We start from the raw sequence: 10,411 nt of genomic DNA, 5'->3' as shown, positions 1-10,411 counted from the left end.
TAGAAAAATTATATATACATGTATACATATATAAATTCAGATGAAATGTCACCTCCTCTGTGAAGTCTCCCTGGATTTCCCAGGCTCGGTTATGTGCTGCTCATTTGGGTTCCCAGGTGCTCTGCGACAGCTGGGCCTGGATCTGTGACCCCTGTATGCAACATGGGCCTGGCAGGGAGGAGGTGTCTGTGAAGAGTGCTTAGCAGTTTGGATGTGGGCCCTGGTCGTCAGGCTCAAGAGATTCCCAGTGGCCGTCAGTTTACCTGCCGAGAAATCTGGAAGAGTCCTTCCTATGCAGTGGCCGCCCACACTGTATTCTCCTGCTTCCCTGGTGCTCAGATTGACAGGGTTTTCTGCCTTTGATTGGCTCCCAAAATGAGAGGTAAATCGGTTAGGACATAATAAATGCTGAATGCTGGAGGGCCAAATGCAGGGCCCCAACCTAAGTAGCTGAGAGGGCTGCCCAGATGCTCTCTTGGGGCCTGCTTCTAGAGAAGGAAGTAGAATTCTGGCTTCGGGTGGATAAAAGGAAGAACACACCCCCGCCCCCGACCCCGTCTCCTGCTGTGGTCTGCTGGCCAGGAGGGCCTTATCTGTGCTTCCCCTGGCCTTGGCCTGCCATGGTGTGGCTGGCGGGGGGTATGATCCTGGAGATGGTGGTGGTGGGGGAATCAGAGGGTGAGGTGAGATAAAGCTCAGATGCTTATCTTGGCTTGGAGGAAGAAGCCTATCTGGTCTGCAACCCTGTGGCTGGCAGAGAGTCTCTAGGCCGGGCCAGCTTCTGCTCTGATCATGGATTTCCTTCAGTGAGGGAGCTGGATCCAGGCAGCTGGTTCATATCCCCATGCACTGGGGTGGGCAGGTGGAAGGGAGAGAGAAGATAGGGGCATTTTTCCTAAAAATCCTGCTCGGAAGAGTAGCCAGGAGAAGTCAAATAACCTGGTTAAGACAAGAGAGGGGTGAAGGCAGGCCCATAACTTCCTAGATGAGAACCTGGAATCTGCATTTTTTCTGCTGCTCCCTGGGGTGCCTGGCCTGGATCCTGAGAGGAAGAGGGGTCATCAGGCTTTGCCAGTCTGTTCCCTTGGTCCTATGTCCTCTGTCCGTCTAGTCTGGAGCCGGGGCCACAGATGGGGGCTTTTGCCCATAGGTGAGCCTTTGGGCTGGGGGCCCCCAGGAAGAAGCAGAGGGATGGCGGCTTTCGCCACCTCCTGTGGTTACAGCTGTTCTGATGAGTGGTGTAGACTGCTGGGGCAAGGCCTGGCCTATTAGCTCTGTCACCTCTCTGACTGCCCAGGCTTCTCCTGTGTTTGCTGGAATGTCCGGTTCATTCAGTTCACTCTCTCATTTATTCACCTCGCTCCCCTTCCCCTGCCTGCATATCCCTCCATCTCACTTTTCCCATTCACCCTCTCACTCACTGGTCCATCCACACATCCATCTACCCATCTGCTCACTCATCTGTCCACGCATCCACAGCCCCTCCACGCATCCACCGTCAATCCATCACATTGCCACCCGTGCACTCACCTGTCGGCCCAGCCCTCATCAATTCAGCAAATGTTTTCTGTGGGTGTAAACCTTCCACACACATAAGCTCTTCATGCAACCTCTGGCCGCCTCCCATCCCTCCCATCCTACCTCCCTGAGGCCCTTATGAAAGGAGGCAGCTCCTCCCAAGTTCCAGGTATGACAGGAACGAGGACTATGGTGGGATTTCCTGTTGATCGCAAGGTTGTATCCAGATGTGGCTCCTGGGTCCTCATCTGAAGGCCTTGCCATGGAGCTGTGTCGCCCTCAACCTTTCCCTGGTACGCGTCTTCTGGCCTCACTCGCTCTTGATTTGTGTTCCTGCCTCATGGTCTTCCTCTCCACTGCCATCCTGCCACCATCTGGGGGCATCTTACTGGCCACGTGGATGGTGCCCCCCCATCCGGGTTCTTCATTTCCTTGACCAGTCACCTCATGGCTTTTCCACTTTAGCCGCCAGAGCTGTGGTCACACTATGGACCTCAGCATCACCTGGAACTACTCAACCTCTCAAACCTCACACTCCAACGCCCATCTCTTTGCCCACATCTCTCCCTTCATCTAGCTCTCACGCCTCCTGCACAGCTCCTACACTCTCAGCTCAGAGAGTTCAGGCCTCGGCTTCCTCATCTGTCAACCTCCTCCTCGCCTTTCTTCCTTTCCTTCTGCCTGGGGGGGCCAGTGACGACTCACTGATGACTTCTGACTGGAGACCTGGGGTACCTTTGCAGCCCTATCCTCTCTCCTCTCTGGCTAGAAGAGCCTCATGGATCATGCTGTCACTGCCTGTCTCCCCCTCCCCAGCCCACCCTGTCCTGGCGTGGGGCCTGTGAAGACCCCTCATGGAAGACGAGACAAGGGCCTGGTCCTGGCTCCAGTTTCTCCTGGGCTCTCAACTGTCCATGAAGCTGTATTCTTGTCCTGTGTCCCCAAACTCTCCTTTCAATGCTTTTTGAGGCACTTGAAGGCCCTTTTCAAGAGTTCCCTCCCACCAATTCTCGATTGGCCAGTAAGAGAGCCTCACCTTGATTTTCTGACCCCCAAACATGCCTGTCCTGGCCTTTTTCCAAAACGAGGCATCTCTCCCATGGTCCAAAACCAACTTCTCCTTCCACCCTTCTTCCAAGTTCCTCCCACTTCTGTAGTGATCTTCACCACCATTTCTGCCTCTGCTTTTGTGCTAATAATAACACCATAACTTCCTCTGCCGAGTGCTTCCTGGGTGCTGTGCTCTGCTTTAAACGCTCTGCATTCTTTTATGTATCTAATCTTTATGGCTGTTCTGGGAGGCAGGGTCTTTGATCACCATTGCCCCATACCAAAGGTGGGAAAACTGAGAGAGCAGGCCAGAGGCAGAGCTAAGGTCTTGTTCTGAGCCCTGGAAACTTGACTCCAGATTCTGTGCGCATGCCCACTGTGCCTCTGCTATGCTGTTCCAGGGCTTTTCTTGCTGCATGGCTCTGCCAGAAGCACTGCACTGGGTCCAGTTTCTCCCATTCCTTCAACATAATTTCTTTTTGGTACAACCCTTTCTCCTCCCCCATGTTAGTTGCTCAGTCGTGTCCAATTCTTTGGGACCCTGTGGACTGTAGCCCACCAGGCTGCTCTGTCCATGGGATTCTCCAGGCAACAATACTGGAGTGGGTTGCCATGCCCTTCTCCACTTTCTCCTCCCACTCACACTCAAATGATGGTAAAGAGTTGTCCACATTTGCTATTTCCACTTCCATACCGCCCAGTCGAACCTGGCTTCCACTCCATCGCCCCATAGAAATGTCTCTCTCCAGATCACCCACAGCCTTCTGATCATCAGGTTCTTCCCGTTTCTCTCCTGACTCAGCTCTGCTGCTGTATTTGCCCACATCAGCCTCCTATTCCTTTTGATTTAGTGGATTTTTAAAAGTAAGCTTTTAATTGAAGAATAACTATATAGGGTGCTTGAGTACAGTGAAAAGACCATGTTAAGACTCTGGGAGAAGGTGGCTGTCTGCGAGCCAAGGGGAGGGGCCTGAGAAGAAACCAGTCCTACAGATACATTGATCTTATACTGTCAGCTTCCAGAACTATGGGATAGTAGACTTCTATTGTTTAAGCCAGCTGATTGGTGGTATTTTGATGCATACACGTGAGTGTGATATATACATATACATGCATATATATATGTGTAATTTTTTTCTGAATCATTTGCGAGTAAATTGCATGTCATTCATTACTCATAAGTGTGTCCACTGTGTATTTCCTAAAAGCAAGGACATTCTCTTGCCTGATCATAGAATGATGATGAACATCAGGAAATTAACATCATTACAATAATATTATCTAATCTATAGCTCTTATTCAGATTTCACCAATTGTGCCTAGATATATACTTTCAAATGTATTATATATGTATATATATAATATATACTGCTGCTGCTGCTGCTAAGTCACTTCAGTCGTGTCCGACTCTGTGCGACCCCATAGACGGCAGCCCACCAGGCTCCGCCGTCCCTGGGATTCTCCAGGCAAGAACACTGGAGTGGGTTGCCATTTCCTTCTCCAATGCATGAAAGTGAAAAGTGAAAGGGAAGTTGCTCAGTCGTGTCCAACCCTCAGCGACCCCATGGACTGCAGCCCTCCAGGCTCCTCCGTCCATGGGATTTTCCAGGCAAGAGCACTGGAGTGGGGTGCCATTGCCTTCTCCAATAATATATACTAAAATGTATTATAGAATTTGACATGTAAGAATGCTTGAAAATTATATACTAATAAAATAATCATCTGCCAATCAGTCACACAACTAAGATCTAGAACAGGGGTCAACAAGTTATGGCTGGCAGGCTAAATTCAGCCCACCGCCTGTTTTGATAGTTCAGTTCAGTCGCTCAGTCATGTCTGACTCTTTGCGACCCCATGAATTGCAGCACGCCAGGCCTCCCTGTCCATCACCAACTCCCAGAGTCCACCCAAACCCATGTCCATTGAGTCAGTGATGCCATCCAACCATCTCATCCTCTGTCGTCCCCTTCTCCTCCTGCCCTCAATCTTTCCCAGCATCAGGGTCTTTTCGAATGAGTCAGCTCTTCCCATCAGGTGGCCAAAGTATTGGAGTTTCAGCTTCAACATCAGTCCTACCAATGAACACCCAGGACTGATCTCCTGTAGGATGGACTGGTTGGATCTCCTTGCACTGCCAAGGGACTCTCAAGAGTCTTCTCCAACACCACAGTTCAAAGGCATCAATTCTTCGGCGCTCAGCTTTCTTTATAGTCCAACTGTCACATCCATACATGACCACTGGAAAAGTCATAGCCTTGACTAGACAGAACTTTGTTAGCAAAGTAATGTCTCTGCTTTTTAATATGCTGTCTAGGTTGGTCATAACTTTCCTTCCAAGGAGTAAACGTCTTTTAATTTCATGGCTGCAGTCACCATCTGCAGTGATTTTGGAGCCCTGTTTCCACTATTTAATAAGGATTTGTTGGCTCACAGTCACATCTACTTATTTACATATTGTCTGTGGCCACCTCTGAGGTACAACAGCAGAGCTGAGTAGTTGTGACAGAGACCTATGTTCTGCAAAGCTGAAAAGTTCACCATCTGGCTTTTTACCAAAAAGTCTGCCAAACTCTCGTCTAGAACAGAAGTGTCCAGTAGAACTTTGTGTGATGATGGAAATGTTCTGTAGGTCTGTGCTGTCCAGTAGAGTAGCCACTGGCCACACTGGCTATTTAGCACTTGAAATTTGGCTGATATGACTTGCAGAACTGAATTTTGAATTAAATTGAATTTTAATTCATTTAAAAACAAATCAAAATAGCCACATGCAGTTAATGATTTCTATATTAGAAAGCACAGATCTAGGACATTATCCATGTATTTTCATCCACATGAAAATCTCTTCCTATTCTATTTAAAGATGTAGTTATTCCTGGGACTTTCTGGTGGTCCATTGGTTAAGACCTCATGCTTTCATTGCAGAGGGCATGGGTTCCATCCTTGCTCAGGAAACTAAGATCCCACATTCCATGCAGGGTGGCTAAGAATCAAAACAAAACAAAATAAAACAAAAAACCTGTGGAAGAGCATACTGCTGCTGCTGCTGCTAAGTCGCTTCAGTTGTGTCCAACCCTGTGCGACCCCATAGACGGCAGCCAGTAAAGTATTAAAAAATAAAAATACAGTATTACATCTGTATGTTTCAATAAACAATATATTGTTTCATTTGATTGCTTTTGAACTTTGTACCAATGCTATCATCTCTGTAACTTGATTTTCTTCTCTCAACATTATATTTCTGCCATATTGCTATGGATGGCTGAAGCTTTTTCATGTTTATCTCTGAACAGTTTATTATGTAGCTATACCAAAATTAGTTGTATCTATTTCTTATTAGATGTGGAGGTAGTTTCCATTTTTTTTTCCTGCTAGGGATACTCTTATATATCTTTCTTGAGGTGTAAGTTCATAAGTTTCTTTAGATGAGTTGCTGATGAGTAGGATATATAAATATTCAAACTTACAATCGGCACCATCTTGTTTTCCAATATGATTGTGCTAATTTACATTCCCACCAGCCAAGGGTAAAAATTTCTCTTGATCTAGATTCTTACCAACCCTTGGTGGTGTCAGACTTTTTCTTTTTCTTTTTTGCCAGCATGATGTAAAATTTTAGCTCATGTTGGCTTAATTTGCATTTTACTGATTATTAATAAGATTGATCTTCTTTTCACACGTTGATCAGTCTTTCATGTTACACTTCTGAGCAATGCCTGATCATGTCTCTTGCTCACGTTTTTAACTGGGCTGACAGTTGTGTATGCTGCAAATAATTTCCCCCAGTTGATGGCTTGTCTTTTCATTTTCTTTGTGATGTCTTGATGGATGAAAGTTCTTAATTTTAATGTAATTTAATTTATGAATATTTTCCATTATTGTTGGTGCTTTTTACCTTATTGAAGGAAACCTGTCTTGTTTGGAGACCATAAAGATATTCTCTTGTATTTTCTTTCAGTTGAAAAGTTTTGCTGTTCAGATTTAAAGCTTTAATTCTCTTGGGATTCATCATTTATGGTTTGAGAATAGAATGCAATTTCATTTTTTTTTCTGTGTATCCACACAGAAAAATTACTCACATATTGAATTCAGTTACTCACATATTGAGTAGCTCTTCCTTTCCCCAGTGACTGGCAGTGGTACTTCTGTCTATGAGTGAGTGAAAGTCGCTCAGTCGTGTCAGGTTCTTTGTGACGCTGTGGACTATATAGTCCATGGAATTCTCTAGGCCAGAATGCTGGAGCCAGCAGCCTTTCCCTTCTCCAGGGGTCTTCCTGATCCAGAAATCGAACCAGGGTCTCCTGCATTGCAGGTGGATTCTTTACCAACTGAGCTGTCAGGGAAGCCCACTTCTACCTAAGTCATGTATCAAATTTCCATGTGTTTTTGGTTTGAGGCTTTCTATTCTCCTGGTCTCATTCCATTGATCTTTTTGACTAGCCCGTCATGGAAAAAGCAAGAGAGTTCCAGAAAAACATCTATTTCTGCTTTATTGACTATGCCAAAGCCTTTGACTGTGTGGATCACAATAAACTGTGAAAAATTCTGAAAGAGATGGGAATACCAGACCACCTGACCTGCCTCTTGAGAAACCTATATGCAGATCAGGAAACAACAGTTAGAACTAGACATGGAACAACAGACTAATTCCAAATAGGAAAAGGAGTACATCAAGGCTGTATATTGTCATCCTGCTTATTTAACTTCTATGCAGAGTACATCATGAGAAACACTGGGCTGGAAGAAGCAGAAGCTGGAATCAAGATTGCCGGGAGAAATATCAATAACCTCAGATATGCAGATGACACCACCCTTATGGCAGAAAGTGAAGAGGAACTAAAAAGCCTCTTGATGAAGGTGAAAGAGGAGAGTGAAAAAGTTGGCTTAAAGCTCAACATTCAGAAAACTAAGATCATGGCATCTGTCACTTTATGGGAAATAGATGGGGAAACAGTGGAAACAGTGTCAGACTTTATTTTTTTGGTCTCCAAAATCACTGCAGATGGTGATTGCAGCCATGAAATTAAAAGACGCTTACTCCTTGGAAGGAAAGTTATGACCAACCTAGATAGCATATTCAAAAGCAGAGACATTACTTTGCCAACAAAGGTCCATCTAGTCAAGGCTATGGTTTTTCCAGTGGTCATGTATGGCTGTGAGAGTTGGACTGTGAAGAAAGCTGAGCGCCGAAGAATTGATGCTTTTGAACTGTGGTGTTGGAGAAGACTCTTGAGAGTCCCTTGGACTGTAAAGAGATCCAACCAGTCCATTCTAAAGGTGATCAGTCCTGGGTGTTCTTTGGAAGGACTGATGCTAAAGCTGAAACTCCAATACTTTTGCCACCTCATGCGAGGAGTTGACTCATTGGAAAAGACTCTGATGCTGGGAGGGATTGAGGGCAGGAGGAGAAGGGGATGACAGAGGATGAGATGGCTGGTTGGCATCACCGACTTGATGGACATGAGTTTGAGTGAACTCCGGGAGTTGGTGATGGACAGGGAGGCCTGGCATGCTGCGATTCATGGGGTCACAAAGAGTTGGACACAACTGAGTGAGTCAACTGAACTGATGTCAGTACCATATGTCAATGCTGGGCTTCCTTCACAGCTCAGTCAGTAAATCATCTGCCTGCAATGCAGGAGACCTGGATTTGATTCCTGGTTTGGGAAGATCCCTTGGAGAAGGAAATGGCAACCCACTCCAGTATTCCTGCCTGGAGAATCCCATGGACAGAGGAGCCTGGTGGGCTATTGCCGGGAGCCGGCATATTGCATATTGAGTGCATATTGCATATTGAGTGCAGCACTTTCCACAGCATCATCTTTCAGGATCTGGAATAGCTCAACTAGAATTCTATCACTACCGGGAGCCAGCATGAGGAGCTCCACCCATGACAAAGGTCATGAGGAAGGAGGCTAGGCATACGCAAAGGCGGGATCAAGCCTCAGGAGTCCGCCTGGAAATTCTCGAGCATCTACCCCCAAAACCAGAGTCTGCCTACTTTCTGCTTTGTGCTTTCACCTACACCTCTGACTTTACGGGGGGCTGTCCCCCACTACCTCTCTCTGAAAAAAGAGTTAGCTTACAGCTCCAGTTAATAATTCCTGGGTGTGACAGTGTTTCAACCTACAAACTCCTTTGGAAGTCCTCTAGCCTACCTGAATAGGTTTTTCCGGCCACATGTGATTGCTCAGAGCCTCCCAACTGTGAGAGGCGTGAGATGTTCTAAACTGTCTAAATACAGATTCCTTTGAGCAGTTAAAAGATTGATTAGAAATTGTATTGGTGAAGGGATTTTCACTTGTTGGGCCAATGTTTGCTGCTAAGTCTCCATACTCCTTACCTACTGTGTCCTTGGCAGTGTATTGATTGATATAATGGGTGTATAGAAATGTAAGTAGTAGCCTCAATGTTTGTAACCTTGGACCCTTGAGTTAGTTCTTTTCTTGATTGAGCCCACCTCACCTTTGCCCTATAGGAGTGCAGCTTTGTCCAATGCTTTTTTGGAGGCTGGTGCCTGACTTTGGAATAATCACCTTTAGAGAAAAATAAGTTCCTTAAAATGTTAACAGGCCTCCGGGCCAGAAGATGATGCAAATCACCTAAGCTTTTGCATATGATAAGTTTGCAGGAAGAAAGCCTGGCTTGCTGCATGACTCTACCCCTTCCCCCATTATCCTCTATGCATAACTTAAGGTATAAAAACTACTTTGGAAAATAAAGTGCGGGCCTTGTTCACTGAAACTTGGTCTCCCCATGTCGCTTTCTCTCTCACTCTGGCTGAGTCTCCATCTGGAGCGTGGAACCCACCATGCTTACTAATTATGCCTGGGCTTCTAAGATCCGACCGGGGAGGCCTCAGTGTCTCCTCTCCTTCGGGAGAACGGAAGGACGCCTGCGGCCTACGTAAGTGGTGCAAACTTCTTGTCTTGAAGTTTTATTGGCCTCCCGTGTAAACCAAGCTACTCAGCCTCTTTTCTCCACTGAATTTCCTCACTGAGCTATCCTCATTCTATTACTCTTTATATCTTTGATAAAATATTTAAATAAATAGGTCGCCGATGCTGTCCCCGCTTCGAATACCCTGGATCAGCTGGGGCTGGTCCCCGGCAGGCTATAGTCCATGGGGTTGCAAGAGTTGGATACAACTTAGTGACTAAAACCACCATGTCAATGCCATCCCATCCTAATTACTTTACCTTTGTTAAGTCTTCATTTTTGGTAGAGCAAGTACCCTCAACTTATTTTTCTCTGTCAGCACTGTCTATTCTTGGGCTATTGCACTTCTAAGTTATTTTAAAATTAGCTTGTCTAGATCTGCAAAAATTCTGCTGTAATTTTGATTGGAATTGCATTGATTTTACAGATTGATTTAAAAGGAATTGTTATCTTTAAGTATTGAGCTTCCCTATCCATAACAAGTTTAAAAATTTTATTTACTGTTTTCAAGTTCTACAGTTCTTTCCATCTAGGTCTTACACATCTTTTGTTAGATTTATTCCTGTTTCTGTATGCTTTTGTTGCAATTGTAAATGATCAGATCAGATCAGTCGCCCAGTCGTGTCCAAATGATATGTATTTTTAAATGATGTCTTCCAAATGCAGTTGATTTCCCCCCTTCCCCACAGTAGGAAAAGATATCTTTCTTTTTACCTCTTACATATTGTTTAAAAATTTGGCAACTTTGTTAAATCTCTTTTTGTAACATTTTATTGTAGATTTTTTATTTTCTATGTAAACAAACAAGGCTTTAATAACCTAAATCTAGCATAACATAAAAATGTTTAGCATTAACATAAAAATGGGAAATAGATGGGGAAACAGTGGAAACAATGTCAGACTTTAT

The sequence above is a fragment of the Bos taurus genome, chromosome 3 (genome assembly GCF_002263795.3).
Source record: "Bos taurus isolate L1 Dominette 01449 registration number 42190680 breed Hereford chromosome 3, ARS-UCD2.0, whole genome shotgun sequence".
NCBI classification, from domain to species: domain Eukaryota; kingdom Metazoa; phylum Chordata; class Mammalia; order Artiodactyla; family Bovidae; genus Bos; species Bos taurus.
Note: the sequence above shows the minus strand (reverse complement) of the source record.